Here is a 13,694-nt window from a genome sequence, read left to right as displayed (position 1 = left end):
CAATGAATTCCAGATATCAAAACAGAGCTACCAACCACTGCATTAAGAACCTATCAGTACAATTATGTTATGTTATGTTTTCATCGTGATCCAGTTTAAACCGGAGTCAACTGGAGGATTTCGGAAGGATGCATACAACACGACAGGATAACTGCATCAAATCGTATTGGACTTCAGCTTGAGGTTTTTACACTAATAGCTATGCAGCATTACCTGGTAGTGTGTTGACATCGTCGCTATGGAAACCATGCTTTGAATCGCTTGCTATGTATAACACTGTTGTTGTCGTTTTTATAATGGTCTCCAAATGTGTTAATTTGACCAACACGTGTTAAGTTCCCAACTGTAATACCCTATTCGACGTAGTAAGCGCCCCGCTCTAATAAGCGCCCACGGCGATATTTGCTTATATATTGGTTTGTGAACAATCCCATTTAGCACCCCTTCCGATTGATCAATGTTCACAAGAAATAACATGATAGTTATCATAAAAAAATTAATAAAATGGGACTTAAGATTACAAACAAAAATACACACATCAGTTGCCAGAGGGCTGAGAGGTACTGGGTCTTAGAATGTTGAGTATCAGATTCTTTGTTTGATGTTTAATGACACACTCAGTAATATTCAAAATAATTATTACAATTACATTACTATACATACCCTCCCACAAATATATTGTGAACATCCTCGCCTATCGTATGTCATCAGTGTATACTCCTATATATTTGCCTCCTGCGTATCAGAAGAAATATGTCCAACTCTTATGACTCTTAAAAAATAGCATAACACAAACATCCAAGGAGGTTTTATATCCACATTACAAAACTTGAATTATTACACTTATATCGCCACCAATGAGTGGCATAACATCTTTATTTCCATTTGGCTGTTGCTATTTTAAGGAAAACTTTGTGTTCAGAAGTGGCCAAGATATTTAACAGAAACTTTACTCTATTATAAAACATGTCACGAAGGTTATCATATGATAGACAATTGAATAATACATTTGGGATTGATATCGTGGTTAGAAATTAAACATGGCAATGGGTAATAATTACAGATACTAAGAAACACGACCATTGTATAGGAATTTACACTTATTCATTACCGATCTGTATAAAAAGAAGAAATTGTATTCCGCTTTAGTTCTGCATTACCACTTTTATACGCTGCTATATTTAGCTACAAATGGCGGATATCGAGTCAGTAGCACTGCCAATGGCGCACTAAAAAACACCAGAAGTGCAGATGATTTTGTTCTAATGAACTATTTGTCAATGAAACACATAGTTGCATGCGACAGATATAATTCCCTATGGTGTTTAACCCAGTTCTGGACGTATCCCATTTCTTGTCGCTACAGATGTCCAACTTCCTGACTGAGTGTAAGTGACAGAGCGGATCTCCGCACCCAGGAACATATTGTCCTCACGGTCCCCGTGGGCGTTCTGTCACGTGATTACCATTACTTGTAGCATTTCGACCTATTTCAACCTGCAACAATGAACATGGCTGTTGTCTTCTTAAACTTCACCCCTGAGCTATCACCCAAGAGCAAAAGCTAAGCTCGTGGACAGTTCTATTGTGAGCTGGATGCTAAGTTTCATAGTGCCCAGCTCCTGGGTTGTGTATATGCATATACCTTCTAAAAGTGGTGATCATATTCTTAATAAGGTAAGACGGCCTGACCACGTGGCACCTCGTTCACAACCCACATGCCTCCAGTGTCGTGATCGCCCGGATGGTATTACTCACTGGAGTGAGATGGCAGATTCAGTTTCAAAAGTATCTCTTTGGATGATATGTCGGAAGGATAGAGATAAAGCTCTTTACAGAAGAATACGTTACAATGGAAGAGAAAAAAACCGGAAACTGTCTCAATTTGAAGATAGCCTTTAGGTTTTATACCGGGAGACTGCTATACACACATCATGTGTAATAACTGCATCAGTGTAGCGTCAAGGGGACGTGAAAACGTTAATCAGCTGATGTCGTCCTTTAAAGAAACGTGTGTTGTACAAAACTCATGGAACTACATTTGCTAATATGTGGCCTATCAGTTCGTGCGACCAGAGCATTACAAATAAGGGTGTTACATTTCCTGCCATCCCTAGCTGGAGTTACAATCATTTGATACATAAAAACTGTACCTCGCCAGGCCAAAATAAAATACCTGTGTTTTAGAATTAAGCCTTAATCATAGTTAAGATGGAGCACATGCTGCCATATGTGTTTGAAAAAGTTAGGACCCCCAGCCAGACCACGGTTAAGGCAATGAAATACTAATATTTACTAAATAATATTTATAAGCAGTCTTGAATTAAAGGCAGCTATAGCTAGACTTGCCTATTGAAGATTATAGACTGTGTGCAAGGCCCCATACATATTTCACACACATGGTGCAGGACTATAGGTTCTAGCCTCTCTAGTTTCTTGCCTTTGCTTTCTGTGCTAAAATAGTTAATAGATTCCTGGTCAAGATGTTGGTCCAGCCAGCCCTGACAGTTTGATATGTTTACTCAGAAATCCGACCCCTTACGTGAGTCAGATAACAGACCCGGAACCTGAGTAAAATCTAAACTAGCTTCATTTAGACTTTTGTCTTACAGAAGGGGCTGGGCGAAAGGGAACTTAATATAGTTTGGGGACAGTGAGACAGACTAGGAGACAGGCTAGGTGTCAGTTTCGCATGGAGAACTGACTAGTTTTGCGATTCCTGCTAGACATGCGAATTGATTACCTTAGCAAACCACGGAAACATTATGGAACAAACACAGTGATGCCAGTAGTCCCTATTGCCGAGCGTAAAAAACATTTTGTCCATGAAAAACTTTCGACGTGTAGCAATAATGTGTTCCAATTCCCTCCGGTAATATATGTCAAACATTTGACACACGCTATCACAAAACGTGCGCGCGCAATACTAATACTTCGACCTCAAACGTGTTCGGCTGATTTGTTGCACATAACGTTACGTTACATGTAGTTCTTGTAAGACGTCTACTAATACGTGTTGTCCACAAACTTCATTTAGACACTTTCTGTTACATGGAGATAAAACATGAGATAACCCTGTTAAGTCTCTCTAAAAGCGGGTTTGTTCCTTGGTTACAGCAGAATATCGACCTCGGAATATGTTTTCGCCAATGCATTCATGAACAGGTGCTCATATCTGTATTGGGGTTATGTCTAAAAGTAAATCCATGCTTTAAGTGGCTAAAAAGATATTGTTTAAAAATTAATAATAGAAAACAATAAGCGTGTATATGGTGTATATACCAACGGAAAAAAGTAACTATGCTTTTTTTTAAGTTCAATAAGAATACATATATACTCTTCAAAAAAAAATGTTACATTCAGAAAAATCAGTCCAAAATTATTGTGAGTGAATAAAGTGTTGAAAATATTATGCATAATTAGAAAGCGGGCCATTTCCTGCACAGTAGTACTCAAAAGAATGAACATGACGCCAAAACGAATCACTTACGAGACACGGTCGACAAAATGATCCACATGTGCCCAATGTTTGCACGTGCAACTGAACTTTACTCCGTTGCACGTGCAGTCAGTGTGTGACAAAGGGGTATAAAGCTGCAGGGTTTTCAATCCCGTCACTTCACCTGTTTGTCTGTATTGCTTTATGAAAGAATGCGACGTCTGACTCAAGAGTAACGTCACAACGCAATAGGCCGTCTGGAGGCAGGACAGACTCAACAAACTGTTGCCACAGCCATGGTGTGTTCCGCGCAACCATCAACAGGCTATGGATACGGTACTCAACGACAAGAAGTGTTAATGATCGACCTAGAGCAGGCAGACCAAGAGTTACCACCCCTGTACAAGATCGCTACATCCGACTTTAGCATCTTCGCGATCGCTTTAGAAGAGCTTCACAAACAGTAAACAGCGTACCTGGGTTGAGACGCATCTCCGATCAGACAGTTCGCAACCGATTGAGAGAAGCAGGAATCCGAGCACGTAGACCTGTTAGACGCAACGTCTTGACCCCCACGTCATTACGCTGAACGCCTTCAGTGCAGTAATCGTCATCGTGTTCGACCACATGCATGGTGGAGAACAGTCCTCTTCAGTGACAAGTCCCGTTTCATGCTTAACAGGGCTGATGGAGGGGCCAGGGTTTACAGGAGGCGTAATGAACGTTACGCTGCTCACTGTGTGCAACAGGCCGACCGTGGGCCGGTATCACTCACAATGGCCGAACAGGTCTAGTGCAAGTTGCAGGTGCAATGACAGGCGTACGATACAGGGATGAGATCTTGCAACGTAATGTTGTGCCATTTCTGCATCGTCAGTGAGGGATTTTCCAGCTTGATAATGCCAGACCGCATATTACACGTGTGTGTCAGGAGTACAATGTACCTGCAAAGAAACAGCATCAGTGTGCTACCCTGGCCTGCCCGATCACCAGATCTCTCACCGATTGAACATTTGTGGGATGTTCTTGACAGGCGAGTTCGACAACATTTTCCACCTCCAGGAACACTCCAAGAACTGTTCCAGGTCCTACACCAGGGATGGCAGAATATCCCACAACGCACAGTGCAACATCTCATTGCTTCTATGGGTAGGAGATGTCAGGCAGTGGTAGACGCTAATGGTGTACATACCCGGTATTAACAATCTGACACCACCTCGTGCTGTTCATTATCATTGCCGTTTCGTTTTGTGATCAAGGTATCAGTCTTATTGGAGACATGATTCGCTTATGACCTCAGACCATGTATTTGTTATTGTTCTTTGTGATACTGCCTTTCAAAGTAAAATATATCCCCTTGGAACTTGATGTAACATTTCTTTGTTTGAAGAGTATATATTTTGATTTTAAAGAAATCACCTTTCGATACATAATCATGCTAGTTACACGCGTGTTTGGTTTGAATGTGATTAGCACACACTAATTGTTTAACTAACAGGTGGTCCTAAAACATTTGTGTTTAACTGTACTTAACGCTCACGCAATGCCACGGCTATCTCAACACCAATGTCTTTGCGTCTGTGGCATGCTACACTAGGATTGGCGCAAAATGAAGTTGGCAGAGATTTTTAATGTTCGTCGAAATGCAATATCACTTCTTTGGAGTCGTTATATCCACAGCAGGGCAACACACACGACTTGCCACTGGCCGGTCGTCCACGAGTGACGTTACGTCAACAAGACAACCATATATAGAATTGATACCAAACTGCCAGTTTGGACAATTTGGACACTTCTTGGGTTGAGATCAAGTATTTGCAGAATCGTACACAACCAATTGAGGAAGCACAACATCCGGCCCTGACGTCGAGTGATACGCTCAATGCTGTTTTCCCGTCACCGCCAGGCACGCCCAGCTTTCTGTGGTCAGCGTCTGAGGCTTCACGACAACACTGGGAAAATAACCTTTCCACAGATGAGTCCAGGTTTCATCTGGACAGCTCTGATGGTCGTGTAAGTGTCTGTGGCATCCAGGAGAACGTTTTTGCGATACTCAACGGTGTCCTTGTGGGAGTGGAAGCGTAATAGTAACGGGTGGCATCACAAATTATGGGACAACACAATTAATTATAGTTAATGGCAATGTCAAAGGAGTACGCTACTGTATGTGCAAATGCAGGGACGTAAGATCATGTTGCAGTCCGCTAACAACTTTCACATGTTGTAACATACCTTATGAGGCAGCACAACATTGCTGAATTGCCATGGCCGGATGTTTTTCTACACTATTCGCAGTACAATGTCCTGGCATTATGCTTTCAATAAATCACTTGTATTTGTTCGTGCGCAAGGTTTACTTTCTCGTGCGCAGGATGTAACATATTTTTATTTTTTAACCATGTCTCTTCATTTCGCGCGCACGGAATAGTATAACGTGCGCACGATATGATATATACTTGGGTTTTTTTATAATAACGTCACTTCATTGCGGCACATGATACCATATAGTGTGCACACTTTAGTTTCTTCTGTGCACGATATACAATTATTCTTTCCTCCTTTTTAGGTCCCTCCAGTGCTTCCGTATGTAACAGTGTGTAGTAACATCTTATGATATTCTTCAGCGTGAAAGAGTTTTCTGACGTTGCGAAAAGTGTTATGTTCATGGCAGTGAATATAACACTTGATATCTCACTGCAGTGAACATAACACTTCGACGGAACTATTGTTATACAAGAGTTACTTCCGCTTTATTTATCTTCCTTTGTCATAAGTGACTAGCCCGTTGACGTTCTTTTTTACGTTAGTTCCACATTGAGAAGGCAAAATAATGACGGATGGTCATTTAGGGAGTTAATTCACTTATAGCGGTTTATTCCTCTCTTTAAAATGTTTCGATATAAACGTGTAAATGTCTCATGTAACTCGTCAATCGAAACTGTTCGTTTCGCAAAGTGCCATTATTGTTACTTAACCAGCCTGTATTGTTTCGCTTCTCTCAGCAGTCTCCTAGTATTCAAGAATATTTTTAGTTAAAGTTGATTTTGTATATAATCATATCAAATGTGTGATAAAGAATTATCGTGACCCTAAATATTTTTTCATACTTTTGTTTATACTTTTTAAGATATTACAAAAACGAAACTACTTTTTAAGTCACAAATACAAGGGTGGGTTAACAGTCCCTGAATTTACGTTTTAAGGTTTTACATTTGTAATGACATAGTTTAATTTTCCGGTAGTCAACTGCACAAAAAGTAAAGTATATAATAAATAGGTTATTCCATGTAATATTCTCGTGAAATATCATGTTTGTCTCATCTCGTGACAGGGGAAAAGGTGATATGTTTTTTTTCAAATTTTTCAGTTTAGGACATTAAATATTTCATTAGTGCGGGTATATTCGATCATTGGTGATATTTATTTGGTTTATTCAATAGATGCCTTAGGTAGCAAAGAGCATACACTCACTCACATCCGGAACATCAAGACGTAGCTAGGCACAATTATGCAGGAAGCAACATGAATTAATGTACTATTTCGCAAACAGTAACTATTTTAACAATCTAACTGTCTGGTGGTGGAGGAAACTATAGCTCTAAGCATCAGATTTCTTTATAATTGTATTATTCTAAACAGCAAAGATGAACAAGTGGGAACTAACTAAAGTAATGTAATAAAACAACTGTATCAATTAAAACATATAATTATGATAAGCATTCGCGATTTAATTGCTTTCAATTATGTAATGGTCTCCATAACAGCTCCAAGGCTGTACTGAATAATATGTCCATGGATGTATAGTAATTCAAACCTTACAATAGGCAAGTCAAGATAAGCGGCCAGTCTAAGGATGCCAGTCTTTTATAGGGACATTTGTTCTTATTATTTATATTATCCAGGAACTATGATTTAAATTAACAATTTTGCAAGTCTATACATCTTTCAGTGGTCGGAATTTGCTCGGATCTGAGGAGAGAGTGCGCTGTTTGAAGTTGCCAGAGTACATTTATAGGCTCTGTGCTGACCACGACGCTGGACCATGCAAAGTGGTCACAGCTGAAGATAATTGAGCAACAGATAACTGCAGCAGATGACGCATTTTAAAAAGAGAAATAAAGAGATAAAACAAACAGATCTACTTATCGCACATATATCTGTAATAGTTTAATACCTAACATCAAGATTTGAACGTTCATATATCAACGCTAATTAATTTTCTTAACGTTTAGTGTATTCAAACATTTATCATTCTTATTCGAGCTTAAAGGTGGTCTACTTTCACTCATATTTGCAATTTATTTATAAGAATTGTTCCGATTTATTCTAGCATATCCATATTGCGCTGTGCTGTTCCACTGTCCACAGCAGTGAGATTCGGCCTAGTTACCATAATACTCTTCAAGGGCGAATGAGAGGGAAGCCGAAAGGTTTTCAAGAATATTAAGACTCTACGTAAAACCCTTTCATGAACGGTGGAACGTGATTCAAGTTGTTGCCAATACGTTATAAAAATGTAGGAGACAGGCAGACAGGAGATTTGGCATCTACTGATGAGGACCAGAGGACTCTGATGATTGAAATAACCTCTTGGTTTATACAGATGGAGCTTGCTCCTGCTGCCCGTCTTCCTTTCAACACTGTCTGTACTTAGCCTTGCTCCTGCTGCTCGTCTTCCTTTCAACACTGTCTGTACTTAGCCTTGCTCCTGCTGCCCGTCTTCCTTTCAACACTGGCTGCAGTTAGCCTTGCTCCTGCTGCTCGTCTTCCTTTAAACAATGTCTGTACTTAGCCTTGCTCCTGCTGCTCGTCTTCCTTTCAACTCTGTCTGTAGTTAGCCTTGCTCCTGCTGCTCGTCTTCCTTTCAACACTGGCTGTACTTAGCCTTGCTCCTGCTGCTCGTCTTCCTTTCAACACTGGCTGTAGTTAGCCTTGCTCCTGCTGCCCGTCTTCCCTTCAACACTGGCTGCAGTTAGCCTTGCTCCTGCTGCTCGTCTTCCTTTCAACACTGGCTGTAGTTAGCCTTGCTCCTGCTGCCCGTCTTCCCTTCAACACTGGCTGCAGTTAGCCTTGCTCCAAGGCTGTACTAAATGATAGGTCCATTGGTGTATATAGTAGTTCTACCTTTTTGTACAATAAGCAAGTCTATGTACACTACTGCCTAAAAGTTCATTCCCCTAACACGCGTTGAGAACGCGTGTAACACGCATGTGACACGGGTGCTCAACGGGTTGCACACGGGGTGAGCACCCGTTGGACACGGGTGTGCAACGGGTGTGCGTCGCGTGTGCAACCCGTTGCACACGCGTGTGCCACGCGTGTAACACGGGACCGGGTTCCAGTTGAAGTTGACAAATTTATCAAATGAATAGTGAGAAGAAACAAAACAGTGAGATGTGAAATTTAAGTTAATGAGCGGCCATTGAGCTGTGCTCACCAGACCGTAAATTCAAGGTCGGCCCATCTTAATTAGTGTTCGGTTGCTAGACTTTTATGGCATGAACCATTCCACTAGGGTCCAGTCTAGCCATTGTGGCTAGCCGACAGTAGAACAGTAGTGAATTTAGATGCGAGTTTATTGCTAGGGGAACCCCTGTGTTGACACGATTGTCGCGGGTTGGTAAATGTTCGCCATTAATAAAATGATTGTTTGTGGATTGCGAACATATTCATTTGCCCACACGAGTCATTCCATTTGATTGCAAATATAACGTTTTTCGTTCGCCAAATTTATGCTTTAGACAGTACAATTATGATATAGCCGTCACCACTACTAATGTCTCATTATTTCACGTAGGAATATGTCCCATTTCCCCACACCCCACTTTCTTTTTTGTATTTTGAAAGAATAAATAATAGAAGGTTTTGTGTGGGACACTTTTATACTATTTATAAGAGGATGTTGTAAATGAATATGAACAGCCATGCTGTCTGACAGTTGATAGAATTTGAGATCTTCACAATCACCGGGTGTGATCATGTTGACAGAATCTCGTTAGGGTTTGTGATTTTTACATTTGCCCAATGACCATGGTGAGTATTGCTGGGGATACCAAACGTAACAGTTTATTATTAGAGGTTGTGAGTACCTATACCACGTAGATAGGATATCTTTAGGATTTTAATCCTTCTTTGAGAGGCATTTAGAAGTTGGAGTACTACGTTAGGAGAAGATTTATGGGTGACTTTAATCCTTTCTTTCTCTGTGGGTAATCCTTTCATGTTGATTGGAGGAAGTCACTCAACCAGGTCATGACAGGTCGTGAGTTTACTCACTAACTACTGTGAGCGTTTTTGGCATGACATCTTTTCTTGTGTAAACATAGAAACGATGAAACGATGCTCACTCACTCACTGTTAATCTTCTGCAGTTTGCTGGCAAAGTGGGGATAAACCTCAGTGTCAAAGACGATCAAATTTAGTTCGAATCCTTGTTTATATGTGACATCTCCCAAATGGGGACATTTTCATAAACTTGGCAAGTGATGATGAATTTTAATATTAATATTATTATAGTTTATGAAATTGTTAATAAAACTTTAATAAAATTGTGCTTCACTCTCACGAAAAATATATTGTCTGTGAGTAAATTTATATGTCACGTTACATCGGCATTTTTCAGTGATATTGGGACTACATGAAACATGGCTGGTTTTACATTTCTGATACAGGTGGTTGACTGACTGAGTAGTTCATGATCAATAAGATATGTTTAAATCAATCAAGTTTGCAACAATAGATGAATAAGTTGATACATTTGGACCGCAGTTACCGATTACCAACTTAAGACATAGAGACAGGGAGGAGATATTAGACAGTTAGAACGTTGGATTAAATGACAGTAACTAATTTGAACATTCCCCAGTTATATCATAAAATACATCATAACTCATAACAGTCCGAGAGATAGCTTCCAGACTTATACTATTATTGAAGGGACAATAGCTTTTGACAGTTTAAAAGTAAACTCACCTTAAGGTGCTTGGCAAGTCAAAACTTACCTCCCTGTATATGTTTTTTAGGTTTGACAGCAACTATGCTTGTAGATTTCATAGATAGACATGATTGGTTAGCTAGATGTTATTACAATAAGCGAAAATGTCTTAAAAGTCCACAGTTTGTTTAAAAGTACAAAAAGTGTGTTATAGATCTATCAACGTTTTCTTTTATTGAACATAATATTTGCACTATATTGCTGTAAGCTGTAAATAATCAAGCCTCCCCATGTACGTAACTTACATATATTTATGTACAGCAAATAAAGTTCTGGTAGATAGGTACCTCGGAGATTTAACGTGCGCTTTCCGACTTTAGCCTATCTCGCACACGGGGAAGCACTTATACTACTAGGTTAAAAAAGCGTAATGATTAAATAAAGAAGTGCAAACACACACCCCCCCCCCCCCCAAAAAAAAAAAAAGAAAGAAAGTTTAGTCCTTGTAGTAGTCTCTTGGTCAGCTTCTCATCCTGGGGGTCGGGATTCTGGTAGAGACTCTTGGCAAGGAGGGCGGCGGTATTGGCGACGAAGTGGTTTGAGGTCGGTACGCCACTACTCTGGAAGAAGTGGTACAAGTCTGTGTAGTTTGTGATGTCTTACTCGATGTCCTGTCCCCCCTTCTTGTGCACCATGACGAAAGGGACTCCTTGGTTGGCGTAGAGATATTCCTTTGGGGTGTTGATCTGGTCAACCTTGAGATCCGCCCGGGGCTTGTAGTGGTTGATCGGAATGTCTGATTTTTCCACTAGTAAATACAGTTCTTTGGTATGACCTCTTTTATCCCTGCTGACGTTATCCTAATGTTCAATATCAGTCTGCCTCACCAAGCGTAAGAAAGCATTGTACATGATAAACCACACTGATGCAATTTTCTATATATATATTTGTAGATATGAAGCATTCTAGTTAATTGTGGATACACTGGGCAGACAGAATTGTGTTTATTTCCAGGCCATCCTGATCGTCGTTTACTACTATAAGATGTATGGTTGGAGGCAAGATCAAAGGCGCCGCACAGCATTTATTAGATAACAGACGGGGTCGTCCGTTTCGCTTTGAACAACCACCCCACCTGTCTGTAGGAGTTATATAATCAGTGCGCAAATAACTGTGTCAAGTCCACTGCCGGGCTGATGCGGTGTCAGTGTCAGCGATGAACATGAATGCCCAAATCACAGACCTGTAGCACTCACAAGTTGCTTAGCCAAAATATTTGAAAAGTGTATATTCAATTCTCTGATAACAGCAAATATAACCTTAGAAAAAGATTCAACATACAAACAATCAAATGTAGAACACAGACCTATGCTTATTATCATTTCTTCTGGATATGATCAACCTGCGGAACCCTCTATCCGATGAAGTAACTAATGCTCGCTCATTAAAAGAAATCAAATCCTTAATTAATCGTTCTGATGCAATTATTAATAATTTTGACTTCAAATATTTTCATAGATCATGCCAAATTGTCCACTGTCGCCTTAGGCTCGGCTGCAGTGACTTAAATGCTGATAAGTTTAGACGACATGTATCAGACATACCAGACTGCACTTGTGGATATCACCTTGAAGATGCAATTCACTTTTTCTATAACTGTTAAAAAATACGATAATATCAGAAACACTGTGTATTTCTACACACATGGGTATGGTCTAAACATGATATTACATGGCAGTAGTTAAGCAGTTCTACAAACATGACTCTTCTTAAATCAGTTCATGACATCATTGTCAAAAGCAAAAGGTTTGAGTAGCTTAATTTTATGCATGTAGTAAAGGAAAACTGCATTACCTTATTTCACAGACACCACTTGCTTCAGTGTACTGGCTTCGAGTATTTCATTTGTGCATTTTGTATGTTTATGTTCATCATTCTCTTATATATATATATCCAGCTGTTGTTAAGATGTTACCTGGAGAGGTATTACATAAGCAAGTTTTGCTTGTTTACCGATCCAGATTTCTTTTGAAATAAAAATACGTTTAAGCCAACACAGCTAACCCTAAAACACATGATTGTAAACTATTCAAAAAGGAGCACTAATCTCTGGCTTCTTCTCGGGTGTCGAACTCAAACTCAAACTCATTTATTCTTAGAATAACATGACATACAATTATCTACAATTTTTATTATGTACAATTTAACTAAAATAATAAAAATAGGATACGTGGATACTAATACAATTTACCAATTGTATTGTACACATTGTTAAGGAATTTAGATAGGCCTTTTAGATTTCTTACACTGTTAGTGGTCATAATTTTCTTAAATGTTGGGAAACTTAAGATATTGCTTATTTAAGAGTTCATATCGCCGTTGGTGTAAAGCTTCACATCGGAATGAATAATGCAATTCATCTCCCACAGCGATAGAATCACAGAGTGGACACTGGCTGTCTTCCCTGGGAATGTTCAGCCATCGACCAGTTTCAACTGGTAATCCTTGGTTAGAAAGTTCTGAATTTTAGTATTGGGAGAAATATTGATTTTAAGAGCAGTAGATATTTCGCAAATGAAGGTTGATTCTTCAGGTAATACGACCTTTGGATTTCCGCTTGGGCTTACTAGCTGCCGTTTGTCAATTTGCTCGTTAACGCAACCGAGCGTGACAAGAGACTGGGCTACCAGTCTGCAAGGACAGCTAAATAAACTTACGCATTTTTGAAAACTGATTGGTTACCCGTGATCTATGAAGATTTCAACAAAGGGCGCATGGTAATTAATTTCTTCAGCCTAAACAAACAAACAAATAACGGCGAAAGCTCATCGGATGTGGTTATTTGGAAATACCCCTGATTGTTACAGTTTGATAATAAAAAAAAGTATCCCTGAGTGAAAGCATTTGCGGATTTCGGATTGCGTGGATGATACAATTACTACTCCCTTGTTGTCATCCACATTTTCTGGTATAACCCTACACTTCTGTATTTGTCGTAATTCACATGCTGCTCAGTTAATCAATTTATATTATGTATACTCAGTTGTAGCACCACTCAGATTACCGGATAAAGGTTCAAATTTGGTCTTTCTTGTACCTGGGGTAATTATTTAATCTAAATCCAGGTTTGAAGTGAGGTGGAATGTGAATTATGCACGTGGCAGCCCAGCAAGAGATGTATGATCAGTTGATTTACTTTTTTTGTAAATCAACTGATCATTCCCAGACATCAAAGGATCAACAGGAAATACGTTGATTGATTAATTACTGTTATCTTGCACAGTGGATATGTCAAAAGTAAGTGTTTACATGTGAAGGTAG

This window comes from Haliotis cracherodii, unplaced genomic scaffold (assembly GCF_022045235.1).
Source record: "Haliotis cracherodii isolate W230 unplaced genomic scaffold, xgHalCrac1.p SCAF_11, whole genome shotgun sequence".
In the NCBI taxonomy this organism is placed as follows: Eukaryota; Metazoa; Mollusca; class Gastropoda; order Lepetellida; family Haliotidae; genus Haliotis; species Haliotis cracherodii.
The sequence above is the reverse complement of the archived record's forward strand: the minus strand, read 5'-3'. Positions refer to the sequence as shown.